The sequence below is a fragment of the Accipiter gentilis genome, chromosome 25 (assembly GCF_929443795.1).
Source record: "Accipiter gentilis chromosome 25, bAccGen1.1, whole genome shotgun sequence".
NCBI lineage: Eukaryota > Metazoa > Chordata > Aves > Accipitriformes > Accipitridae > Astur > Astur gentilis.
Window position 1 is genome coordinate 7,165,021 of NC_064904.1, and position 13,662 is coordinate 7,178,682.

General features: G+C 44.4%; 1 long non-coding RNA gene across 1 annotated transcript in view; it reads left to right on the forward strand.

Annotated features, from left to right (window-relative positions):
* Positions 1 to 13,662, forward strand: part of LOC126050657 (uncharacterized) — a 216,638-nt gene continuing 202,976 nt past the window's right edge. Inside the window, exon 1 of the long non-coding RNA XR_007509605.1 lies at positions 1 to 421. This is a non-coding gene — a long non-coding RNA (uncharacterized LOC126050657). The remainder of the gene's footprint in view (positions 422 to 13,662) is intronic.

A 13,662-nucleotide genomic window follows, 5' to 3' on the forward strand; every position in this document is an offset into this window, starting at 1 on the left:
CATCTGCGTCGCATGTTATTCTTTGGGGTCCTCGTCTTCTCTCGGTTGAAGAAGGTGTCAGTGTTGAACCCGGAGCCTACGCCGGTCTGGTACGTAATGCCATTCCCAGCCAGCCAGCCCGACGCCCTCGATGGAGATGACGCTAGCGCTTGAAGGCGATGTTTTTCCCTCGGACTGCGTGGCTGGCGAGATGGTAATGCCGAGGCGGGGAGCAGCTTCACAGCTCGCTGCCCTCATCGGAGCAACTGCCTGAGAAGCGCCGTGCCAAAGCCAACCGTTTGCCGGGTGCCCGCTGCGTCGCCGCGAGGGGTGGGCAGCAGCAGGCCCGCTCGCGGGGGCTCCTGGGGGACCCACCGCCCGCCAACCTCCCCTCCGCCACCCTCCGCGGCGGCCCGTCCACGCGTACACGTGTCTGGGCAAGGTAAGCGCGAGGGCGGCTCCCTCGGTCCACGGCGAGGACTCGAGCGGGGCCGAGCGCGGGGCACGACGCCGTTTCGCCGCTGGCGTACAGCGGGTGCGGGACGCGCGGAGCGGAGGTGCCGCAAGCGCCCGACGGAGCGGTGCGCGGCTCCGGACACCCTCGCCCCGTGTCTCCGGGCACGAGGCACCCACCTCCCTCCTGCGCCGGCGGGCCACAGCGAGCACGTGGGTCTGCAGCCGGCTCGGGCTGGGAAAATTTTGGGCGGCGAAGGGGAATTTGGGTTTCTGTCGGTCTGGGGTGTCTCAGCAGAGCAAGGGGTCAGATGGTTGTGGTGACGTTTTCTGTTGATTTGGTGGTTTGTTCGCATCTTCTGGCTGGGTTCAGAGGTTTCAAATCTGGCCAGAAAAGAACAGCAGGAGCTGGAACAGGTCAGCGGACGCCCTGGCAGTGGCTGTAGCAGCACGAAGTCACCAGGCTGGGTATTTGCAGAATATTCAATGGAAGAGTTCAGTAAAGGCCTTTTCCCAGTTGCAGGAGGGCTTATGTCTCTGAACGTTTCTGCATGCGTAAGCGGACAGTGACTGGGGTTTTATATGTGACAAAAATCAGCAGCTCTAATTCCCCAAGTCTTCCACTTGAGCTGTTTTCTAACATCTGAAGGGGTATTACCAAAATTAGGTCTTTCTACATTCAGGCACAGAGGCAGAAAGCAAGCCTACTGCAGGTATTTGAGTGGCTTACAAGGCCCCACTAAATGCAGCCGCCTTTCTGCTACGAAGCCATTTTGAGTTTGTTGCACCAGCTCTCTGTGCTTGAAGTGACCGTGGCCACCAGCGGCAAAGTGGTCAGTGAGGAGCGAGCCATCCGTGGGGATGGTGGCCAAACCACACGTCGTGTGGACCTACCAGGGAGGCCAGTGGTATAAGGATTTGAGGATTATGTCTGTTGTGCTGCATTTCATCTCCTCTCTTCCTAAATCATTAACAGCAATTCAATGGCCAGAGGCAGGCTGATCCCCCCCCCCACACACACACACACACTTGCAAACAATAAATGATTTAAAGCTCAGCTGACACTTTGTGGGGGCTTTTAATGCATGAGTAATCATTTGGCAGTGCATGAGGAGGGAGCTGGGTAGGGAAGGGGTTGAGGAACTCTGTTGTCCAGTGGTAATTAGGTGTGGCAGCAGCAGGAAACCAGAAGAAAATACTGAAGTAGTATTCTAACAATTTAGGAAGGAGCATAACAGAAATAAAGTAGCCTGAAGCAAGCCTGTTCAAATACCCTTGCTTTTCATGTGAACCTGAGGTACAGTTCAGCTCGCTCTGCTGAAGAACTGTCAAGTTTAAGGGCTGGGGCTGGATGTTGCTCAAGCCCAGGCCTCAGGAGTGAGTGCTGTGAGCAGGAGATGGTTTAGGGCTCAGGCCAGGACTTTGACTCAATCAGCGTGGTCCTGCACCAATCTGTCCCAGAAAGATAAGCTCTTCCTATGTATTAAAGGAGAGTCTCAGCAGGCACCAGACAGTAAGTTACTATTTTCTTTTAGGGACCATTTTGCAGTGAACTCTTGGATAAAATAAAGTGCTAAGGATCGGCACGATGACTCAAACCTAGGAGACCTCTCTCCTCTGAGACCCCAAATCACTGAGCTATAGTGTCAGCCCAGAAACTCGGCGGTTCTTTCTGAGCCAGGAACCCTGTGCCAACAAGTGGGAAAGCGCGTGCTCTCGTCTCTCCTGGCGCCTGGTGCCCTGCCTGGTAGCCGGGTGCTTCATTTGAGATGGGCAATGCTGGCTTCACCTCCCTTGCATGCAGCCTTTTGATGTCCAGAAGCAAGTACTATAATCACTATGCTGCTGCAGAAAAGCAGCTGCTACCACCAGGTTTTTAATGATACGGATTACACACTCCAGGTTTGCCAGCTACTGCCTAGTTTCTGCCTTTGGCAGGTCTAAAACGGGGAGTAGGTGCTTTTGGGGGTTTTTTTTCAGCCTGGGCCAGAGCCGTAAGTAGGTATGGAATTTCAGATCAAAATTCCCCCTTTTTTAGGTGCTTAAATCCTGATATTTTGTTCTTAATCTTAAGCAATATGCAGGAAGGAATTCAAGACAAGATTGCATCTGAAACTGCTAACAGACACGTTAATCTAATATGGTCCAGTAGCTTAGTGGGAAATAAAGTACAGAAAAGTGACTGAAATTTGAACTTCAGAACCTCTGGGTTTTGGTCACGTTGAGACAGTTAGTCAAGAAAGTTCCTGAGGGAAGACTACAGGAAGAAAACCCCTTAAAGATGCCATGAATTCCACTTAAGAACAATAATAGAGTCCAGAGGGCATGTGTGTTGCTAACAAAAACAATACTAGGCAAGTAAAGAGGAAACCGGTACAGCTGAATGGCAAGGCTGGGGAGCTTTTTTGAGTCAAATGGGAATCCTTCCAAATTTAAAAATCTAAGCTTAGCTTTCCAATATATTGGTTTATTAATTAGCGTAAAGGCTAGATGAAAGGGAAATTGAAAGGAAATATTGTGGACTGCAAACAGCTAAAGGTATAAAATAAGAATCATCAGGTTTGTCAGTCAGAAGAGTTGGAATAATTAATTGGCAGTTCAGAAACTGGATCACTGAAGATTAAAGGCAGAAATTAGAGAAGATAAAGCCATTGCTGAGAATCTAAATTATTTCTTTGCATCACCCTTCAGCACAGAGAATATCAGAGCAATACCTACTGGGACTTGCTCTTTTCTGGTAATCAAGATGTGTCAGAAGAAGAGCTGGAACAAATCGATAATTTAAAAAGCAGCAAATCATCAGCTCCAGATGGTACATTGAAAAGTTCTGAAGTAGCTTAGTATGAAATGGCTGATCTGCAGCAAAAATATGCCTTCCCTAATTAAAAACAGCTATTTCGTTGGAGAAGTGGAGGGTAAAAATTATACCCAAAGTTAATAACAGGATTGAGATAATTTGAGGAAGTGCACACTCTTTTTACCCAGACATACATTTCTGGTTTATAAACTGGTTGAAAACAGAATATAAAGTAGGAGGGGAAAAAAAAGAAGGGGGCGGGGTGGAAGATGGTGTCATGATAGGATCTAAAGAGCAAGATTTCTGCAAAGAAAAATCGTGTCTCATCATTAATCTGTTGTAAACCCAACTAGGCCAGTCTTGTCATGGACAAAGAAGAAGCAACCACTGTAATTTAGATAAACCTCAAAGGACCTTTGGCCTATGTATGATACTGTGAATCAAAAAGAGGGGAGCTTGCTGTGTGTCTCTTGGCTGACGTGACCATGCAAGGCTGCATGTCGAAAAAGCCCTGACCATCCTTGGCATCTCCATTTTGCATCAGTCCCATGACTTGTTGCTGCTCTGTGATGGTGTTATCCCACCTATGTGATACTGCTTTCAGCTGCCCTGGGAGGTGAGAAACCAAGAAAGGGGACAAGTGATCTGTTTCCAGCCTCTGAGAAAGGTCAGCCTCGGGTTGTTTGTGTGTTTGTTAGGTTTACTAGTCTGAAAAGGTGAATATTGTTGAGAAAGCTGATACATGGCTTTTAAAGTTTAAGTCCTACAGAGGATGTAAAGCCATTCTGGGGAGCTGCAGGAGGGCAGAAACTAGGAGTTGAGGAGCATCAGTGGCAGCTGTGGTGGGGAGCTCTGAGATAGTGGCTTTGTGGTGGATGCATACATGGGGAAAGAAAAACATTAACAAAAAGTTAAGACCCTCCAACTTGTTAGGTAATGCCAGGGACTAGCTGAATCTTCTTTACCACTGTCAGTGTCACTCACTAGAGGTACTTATAGTACTATTTTTTTAAAAAAAGATATCCTGAATTAGCTATGTAACAGGAGGAACTTGGTACTAGGGAAATAGAAAGTGAACACAGCAAAGAATCTAACTTCAGAAGAAGAAAGAAGAGGGAATGTATTAATTCCCCCCCCCTCCCCCCAGTGCCATGCATAAATTAATTAGACACAGTTTCAATGTCAACATTTTTTAACAGCATCCCTGTATGTTTCTGTTGAATACTCTGGATGAGGTGAGAGGAAAATATCATCAGAATCCAGATATTTACCCTTAACAATGTGGCTTTTTCTATCTTAATTTTATGCAAATTGGGATTATTTGTGGCCTCCTCATTGCATTCTTTGTTCCCATGTGCTGCCACAAATGTACCCACCTGCTTCCATGCTGCCAGCGAAGGCTGACAAACTGGCCATGTTACCTGGAAAAAAAATCTCAGTAGGATTCTGTTGAACAGGTTTTTTCTAGAGAAAAAAAAAAAAAAAAAAAAGGCCAAAAAAACTTTAACAAATATTTCACGCCCAGACCCTTCGTTAGTAGAAATTAGCAATTTTCATCAATTTCAACCAGTGATTCTTTGTTCTGTTAGACAGACAACAGAAGTACTACTTTCTTGTTTCCATTTCTCCTTTATCCTTTGTTTTTGCCTGTCAGTCCTCCTCCATTTCTTCTGATCTCTGCTTCCATGTATTCTTCCCTCATTCCTAAGATCTACCCTTCCTTGCCCCCCTCTCCCAGGTGTGTGATTCTGCTCTTGCTCATCTTCCTCTATACTGGCTCCTGCCTCCTCATAGCATTGTCAGCTCACAGCTGTACTGAGTCTGGTGCCCAGCCAGAGTCAATTATGCCAGCAAAGTTAATTAGAAGGCATAGGATGCTGTGCCTCACTCTTGAGATCTGTACATCTCAGCATCACAGTGTGCTCTGCTGATTAGGAAATACTGATTTTTAGTAACATTAAATGATACAAACTAAAGAAAAAAAAAAAAAAAAGAAAATATCTAAAGGCTTCTGGAATAACCCTGCTGGTTTTCTCTCTGCTCTGTTCTGTGCAATTCTTTTCATATCAGTAAGCTCCAGTATGCAGCACTTCTAGTGTTTCACTGGGTATTTGTTAGGGAACAGCATCAGCCACAAGATGCCTGGAGAAGTGCTATATTTATGGGTGATAAACTAGACTGTAGATTTTAGAAAGACTGTGTTTCACCTTTTCCTTCAAATTTCCTATGCAGTCACAGAAGGGAGGAAAGGATGGTGCAGAGGTGCCCAGGACACTTTTAAATTAGCTAATTTAGATGCAAAATCAGTTTAGCCATGGCAGCATGGAGCAGAGCAGCATGGCTGATTCACTCAGCTCCCCAGCAGTCCTGAGGGTCCCACTGCTCAGCTCTTTCAGTGCTCTTTTCTACAAGAAAAGTCTCCCCTCTCTTATGCCACGGTACACGGTGGCTCATGTCATCACGCAGTAATCCAGCTGCTTGACGTGACAGTTAGGTGATATGCAGGCTTGTGGACTTTTCCAGCTGCAAGATCCACAGTAGAGTTGAATTGCTAACAGTTCAGGGTCAGTAGGTTTGGGTCCTTCCTTTCCATTTAGGAAAACACCCATAACTGTCAAAGCTCAAGAGAACTAAGACCCTACAAAAAACTTGAACCACTTGTACATCAATGCCATAATCAAATGTTTCTTTAGAACTGATCACCATACCTGAGTCTCAGACCAACATGCAGTGCTTGTTACTTCTACACCGGCAGAATAGCAGACAGTTCTGACACCTCTTCCCATGCCCCAGACTACTTTGGGCTGAATAACACAATAAGATGTTGGTGATGGTTGCCTAGAGCAATTCTCAAAACCACTTCATTCATCATTAAGACAAAGAAAATTTTCCTCCTTGGTAGCAGGACTATGGAGTAGGAAATAGAGATTATACGCATGGTCTTGGGGAAAAGCTTTATGTTAATTATCAATAACATCTTGTGAACTCTTCTAAGATGTCCAAGTTGTGAATGTTTGGCTGGGCTCCAGCTAGCAGAAGAATATAGCTATGTTTTCTGATCAGCCTGCCAGAATAAGGCAAACTGTACCTATGCAGTTTGTGAATTATTATTTTTATTTATTTATCCCCCCCCCCCCCCCCCCCCCCGCATGGCTTAAGGTAGGGTCTAGGGTCTCTGAGTTGGTGGACAAGTTGTTTTTAATTTTTTACCTCCCAAAAAACTGGAGTGGGAGAGTGAAACTTCAGCTCTTGTGTCTAGAAGAAATGGCTATATAGTTTTCTACCTGGAGAAGCTGAAGTTAGAAGAAAATTAAAGTTAATTCTACTCAGAAGAGGTGTATTATTTTGTCTGGTCAGTTACTGTGAGTTTGTTTTCCAGAACTGCTGAGTTCAGCTGGAACTTCAGGTGCTTGGTGACTTTGAAAATCATGCCCAGGGTTTCCAAATCCAGGCAAAGGGCCAGGATGGTTTAGGTATTCATTCTGGCCCTGAGGATGAAATAGAGGCTCCCCCTTCCAGAGGGACCCTCTTACTCCAAGGACTTCAGGGATTATAAATACTGAAACCTCACTGTTTAAAGTCCTTTCCACTTTGAGGTAAGCTGAATTCCACCAGGAAATGGAGTCCCCAAGTTCAGCACAAAATGATGCAGTCCCAGATGGGACACTGCATCTGAGCCCTCTCTAGATTATTATTTGACACTCCATTTTTCTTGTGGAGATCATAAAAAGTGCATGATGGAGCTCCTCTAAAGAGTACTGGAAACTGGTAATCGGAGAGGACAACAGGATTCTATCAGCCTCAATTTTATTAGGTAGGCAAATCCTTGTTTCACTGTATCAGTAGCTGGGTTAATACTTTATTGTGTTCACTGTCCTGCTTTGATTGGAATTTCAAATGCTGAAGCCAGTCTGATCATTGGGTTTTATACTTCTGCTTCCACTTGAGCACACTATGTTGCCCCCTTGCTTTTTCAGTCTAGATGTCTCCGTTTAGATCTTTTGAAAACAAGTTTATGCTATTCTGGCATGCAGAACATTCCCAGCAAGTCCTGGAGACAGGTTTCTGGGGACTTGCTTGACTTTGAGATGACATCCTGGAGGATGGAGGTATAGAGCTATAATTGGTTTCTCAGAGTTAATTTTTTCCTCCTATTAGTTGACCGCAGATGAGTGATTCACTCACTTAACTTTAGATTGGCTCATGAGATTGAAAAGCCCTTACTTGCACTCATATTTTAAACGTCTCCTACCATTCCTTTATAAATAGGCAGTTGAATGATAATAAGTTTGAACCCAAAGTACCTATTTTCTTTACCACATTGAAGTGTAGCTGAAAGCATTCAAAGTTTGGTGTAGCTGTTAAGAAAGCGATATACTGTTTTTCAAAACATACTGCTGCTTTTGTTGATATGCCCCACTGGAGCTCAACAAATTTATATTACTGTTATTACCATGATAATACAAGCCTGTACACTTTCTGATGAAATTCAAAGAGGCATTTGTGTTCTCTGCTGCTTGTAATTAGGCAGAGCAAATAGTTCAGGAGGAGACCCTGGCCTCTTACTGCAGTTTGTACAGGGGCCGTGGTCATGATGCCAGAGCAGGAACTGTGAGACTCTAGGTTCTGTTACTGACTCTGCTGGAGATGCTTTCTCCAGGACTCAGGTTCTGCTTCCTGTTACATCAATGACTTAACCTAATTTTTCTAACCAATGAACTAACACTGATTAACCCACCGAGTAGGGTTTGTCCTTGAGCCTGTTTCTGCAGCAGCAGTGACAAGTGACCAGTCAGTGATGCCAGGTTTGTTTGTGCTGTTTCTGTGTCCTTCTCAGGAAAATGGGCTGTATGTTGCGGCATACTGTCCTGGTTTCGGCTGGGATAGAGTTAATTTTCTTTCTAGAAGCTGGTACAGTGTTATGTCTTGGGTTTAGGGTGAGAAGAATGTTGACAACACACTGATGTTTTCGGTTGTTGCTACGTAGTGTTTAGACTAAGTCAAGGATTTTTCAGCCTCTGATGCCCAGCCAGCAAGAAGGCTGGAGGGGCACAAGGAGTTGGCAGGGGACACAGCCAGGACAGCTGACCCAAACTGGCCAACGGGGTATTCCGTACCGTGTGACACCCAGTGCATAAACTGGGGGTAGTTGGCCTGGGGGGATCGCTGCTTGGGAACTAACTGGGCATTGGTTGGCAGGTAGTAAGCAATCGCATTGTGCATCGTTTGTCTTGTATATTCCAATCTTTTTTATTATTACTGTAATTTTATTATTGTTATTATTATCATTATTATTTTTTTCCTTTCTGTTCTATTAAACCATTCTTATCTCAGCTCACATGTTTCACCTTTTTCCTTCTGATTCTCTCCCCCATCCCGCTGGGTGGGGGGGAAGTACATGAGCAGCTGCATGGCTGGGGTTAAACTGCAAGAGATATACAGGCTAAAAAGCACTTTGCTGTGGTGCTGCAGTGTCACAAACGGTGTGTAAAACCTGGGTAGGTTTTAACATGAGCGTTAGGCAAATATTGGCATCTGCGTGGAGGTATCTACGTGTGAAAAGGCTGGCTGTACTCTGATTGTAGTCGATGATGGTCAGTCAGTACTGCCAGAGGGGTCCAGAGAGGCGTGCAAGTACCAGGGGCTTGGTTCAGTCGCTTAAACTTAGGTGTCCAGTGCCATTTGAGATGCCCCAGAGTAAGTGGGACATCCACAGAGACTTGAAGATTTGGCACGGGACTTTTGCTGTTCTGGGGCAGCAGCTGCAGGCCACACCAGGCACCTCCAGCTGTCAATTTACACGATCAGCCCTCGCTGTCTGCTTGAGGGTAGGCTGAATTGCTCTCAAGGATCTGCTTACTATATTGGCAAAGTGTCCCAGCGATTGCAGCCTGGACACATCACTCACATGTAGACACCTGGATGGAGGCATCTTCACCTCCAACTGAATCCAGTCCCTTATGGCTAAAGATACAGGTCTGGCTCCTGGAGGCATTTAGAGTTAAATATCTAGGTAAGCAGCTCCAGAGGGCAATACATGCAGCCTATTTTTAATACCTATTGTAGGATAAAATGAACTGCCCTCTGAAAGTGCCTTTCATAAAACTGACTACAGAGAGACACGAGGTCTATTAGCTGTTTAACTTTCAGGTTAAGAAAGTGAAAAGCATCCCACCTTTAGTTCAGATGTAATCCTTTTAACTCCAATGACCCAGAAACAGCTTTCTTCAGTTACTTGCAGGAAGGGCTGTATGGGAGAACCGGTAATGATACTCTGAGCCTCAGGAGCATCTTGAATGTTTCTGAACTTTGCAAAATGAAAGATAGTTGGAATTGAGCTAAGCATAAGCTAAAAGCTTACAGTTTTCCCTTCTCCAGATAAAACTTTACACCTTTGCAGCCCCCAAAATCTGTGGAAATGAGAATACTTCCTTGCTCTATTTCTCTGGACAATTTCAATCTTTACCACCTGGGTGGTGGTTTCTTATCTCCTCCCTCTATTTTCCTCCTTTTTGAAAGATGAAAAGACCACAATTTCACTAAGGTTGGTCTGGGCGACATACAAACCATGATAGCTGCTGGGGGAAGTTTAGTGTGGGAGTAATGACATTTTCAAATTAAGGCTGGCTGACCCAGATGCTCTTTATAGTCGTATCTCATTTAGAAACTTAAGTGAATTATATGGTCAAAGTTTTAAAAGGAGGCAGGATGGGAAAAACTGGGACAAGTGAAAAAGTGCGGCAACAATGAATGTCTGAAAAGTGACATAGGGACTGTATAAATCCGCAATTCACTGATCACCCTGGGGACATGGGGAAGTGGAAGTCATTGTACAAAAGTAAAAGGTAAATCTTCAATGGGTGTAGGCTGAGTTAACTGCAGTGGGATTAATTTTTACTTACACCAATGAGAATCCAACTCTCACGAGTGCGGGCTAATGGTTGTGATGAGAAGGTGATAGTGTCAATTTGATATATCATTAAACAATATTATTTTACCTCCATAATTGTCCAGAGTGTAACATTCTGCAGTTGCTTTGGTTAGTTTAGCTTTTTATCTGTATATAGATGGTGAGAATGACTGGAACTTTAAATGGAACCCACTTATTTATTCTTGATTTACATATACATAGAAAAATACACATTTATTTATCAAGTAGAGCGCATAGAGCTGTTGGGATGAAAGAGCCAAGCAGATCTTGGCAGCTAGCAGTTTCCTCATGGTCACTATTCTGTGCTTAGATCCATGCAGAGGGGTGTATGTGTTTGTGTGGACTTCTAAGGAGACCAAGGAACAACATGACACCGACAATTTGCGGTCTGTATTCCTGTGGTGCCTTGTTTATAAAGATCCTAAATGATCTTACAAGGTGTAATGAAAGGAGGGTCACAACAAATATGACACCAGGAGCAGTGCCAGGCTGCTGAAGGCCAGCATTGGCAGGGGATTTGCACAGGAGCTCTCTGGCAAAAGCAAGAACAGAGTTGAGATTCCTGGGTCTCAGCTCTACACCACAAAGACAAGGCTCTCCGTAGCGGTCACCTAGGCAGTCCACCTTTCCCTCTACACATGCCGGTGGTTGCAGTCAAGAGAGCTGTCTACTGAAGCTATTATCAAGGTTTGCTCTGTGCAAATAAACTGTAATGCCATTACTACTTGATAATCTGGAGATCTGCTAGGTTGGTATGTTATGATTGCAGCGTGAGCCTGTAAGTGACCTGGGGCCACCGAGCCACTGAGCTCGTGTCCAGTTGAGGAATACTCTCCTGTTGGATGCCATGTGCTGTTGGGAGGTACCCTGGCACCCAGTGGTCAGCCACATGTGGTGACAGAGCCAGGGAACACAGCTGGGCCCAACTTACCGTCATGACCTGGAGCTGGAATAGAGCAGAGGTTACTTTGCTGGATGAATAGCTCCCAGCGTTCCCGGGGGGAGCACCCGAGAGGGTGTCCCATCCTAGAGAAGCTGCTGAAGGTAAGCGCTCAGAGGGAAGGCGACAGGGATACTTTTGGCATCCTGAAGTGGGAGATAACATAACCGGGTTGTGCAGTGTAGCTGAAAATGTGGTACTTCTGACGAATCCGCCACAATTGTTTCCCTTCTTCCCCTCCGTGTCTGTGCCTCCCTCAGCTCAGCCCTCTATACATCTTTCTTTGAACCGGCACCAAAATCTCTTGCTTTCAAATTTCCATAGGCAGAATTGGACTAGATGAGAAATAAAGCACCTCTGCCTTCACATCCACTTTTACTGCTTCTTGTAATTCTTTGAGTTGGTTTTTACCATCCGTTCTCTCCTCCAGATGCTGTCACAGCTTTCATACGTCAGCACAAAGCTTAGGCAACCTCATCAATCAGTCATCCTGCCTCAGGGCAGCAGGTGCCTTAACAGGCATTATTTGCTGGAAGGAGAGATTTCACTCAGGTTAGGCTGGTGGGAAAAATATTTGATGTTGGCAGTGGAATTGGAGGAAAATCATGGTCCTGTGCACATTGGGGGTGGCTAACTCTGTCACTAGAAAACATCATCCTTCTTTTGGAATAATACATCTGACAAGTGAACCCACCTTCACGATTAGTTTGGATCATGACAGGAAAATAAACTCTTCTATATAGAAGACACTGCTTGTCCTTCACTTATGTAAGTCAGAGCTATGGCTTCTGGGCTCTTACTGAAAGCCTCCTTTTCTCTGTACTTTTCCAGCTCATTTGATACAGTTTTGTGTTTGTGGGGTTTTGGTTTTTTTTTTTTAAGGGTTTGAAAAAAAGATGTATTAATTACACAAATGCTTGGCGGAGAGGAAGGCTCATGTCAAAAGGTTTAAGCTTTGGGTTCAATTTGGATGAATGCCTGAAATTTAGCTCTGAACCAGTGGCGGTCTTTGAATTTATAAATACTAATATCCACCTGAGATTCTGGTCCAAAGCAAGAGCAAGACTTTTATTCTGTTCAGGTTCCTCATCTCTGCTTTATTTTATTTTATAGCAAATTAGCACTTTTCAGGCAAGCAACAAGTGGCATGACTAACAACCATGTAGAGCTTATTCTTTCTTCCCAGCAGTTTTGATGAGGATGGCCAAGGTCTGGCCATTCAGGCCAAGGACTTAAAAAAGTATTTGATATTTTTGAGAAGACTTGCAAAATTTAATACAAATTGTCTTTGGGAATTTGTCTGCTCTTGGCTGGCCCAGGTTAATCAAATATGGGGCATGGGTTCAGCATCCTTTCCGTTCCCCAAAGCTGCGGAATAAGCGAGTGTCCATAACAAAGTGTTTAGCCACAGAAGCCAGTGCCCAGGAAAGGAGTGATCAAATTGGATAAATTGGAGTCTGAAAACAGCTGAAGGCATGACCATAGGACAGGAATTACACTTTAGTTATGATAAAATTGTAGGATTAAAATGTTCATGCATTTAAAAATTAGGAATTTAAGTGTTCTTGCTGTCTGAGTAGAAAAGCATTATAGGATTTAGAACTGACATTGAACACATAAGTGAAACCTGGATTTGGGATTGGATATGTGACAAAGTTAGGAAACTCAGAAGGGATTTTTTCTGACTAATTGGTAGGACCCTATGGAGAAGTGTCTGTGGTACCATGTGCTGTGTAAGCAAGTATGTCCTTACAGCCTGCTCTTCCCCGCATGCGTGTTTTCATATGTATTTGCTGATTCCTGTTCCAACACAGATAAGTCATGCTGTAATTTCTTGGCAACAGGCTGGCTGGGTGGACTTGGGAATTTTCAGCTTATGGTAATGCTGGAAATGTCACCAAGGCAGGGCATTTTGTGCTGGTTGGGGCTTTCTGTTTCCAGTTTCAAGAAAGCCAAGACAGACAAAACATTACCTTTCCGACTGCCATACACACTTGGTCTGAGTGCAGGGCTGAGGGTATCCATCAATACTTTAGTCTGAAGGAACTCTTCTTTCACCTGCAAAATTTGAGCAGAATTAGCATCTTCTTTTCTTAACCACCCATGATTGAATACTGTTGGTATTTCATACTTGTATTGAATCTCAAATAATTGCTAAAGTGCCGAACCGCTGTCTCGACTTATCCACATGCAATTAATATTATTGATCACTCTACATATTGACCTTGAGAGTTAATAACTGGTTTTTTTCCCTTAGTTTGCCTTGATGAATGGTGCTTTCTACATGCCAACTTATAATTTTGTCAAGCTGTCAGATCACAAGGTCTGATCCTGCAGACACTGAAATACAAGCAGCACTTGCTGAAATGGCTGTTTCTTTGGGATTAATAGGACTAATTACATATAGGATGAGAAAAAAAAAAGTACTTTTTTTATGGGATTTGGTCTGGGGGGAAGTCTACAAAAATGTTTGTGTATGAGTCAAATTACTTGAAAGCTGGGTAGGATACTTGTGGAAAGATTTGGGGCTCCAAAAGCCAGGCCTTATTTTCTCTATCAAAC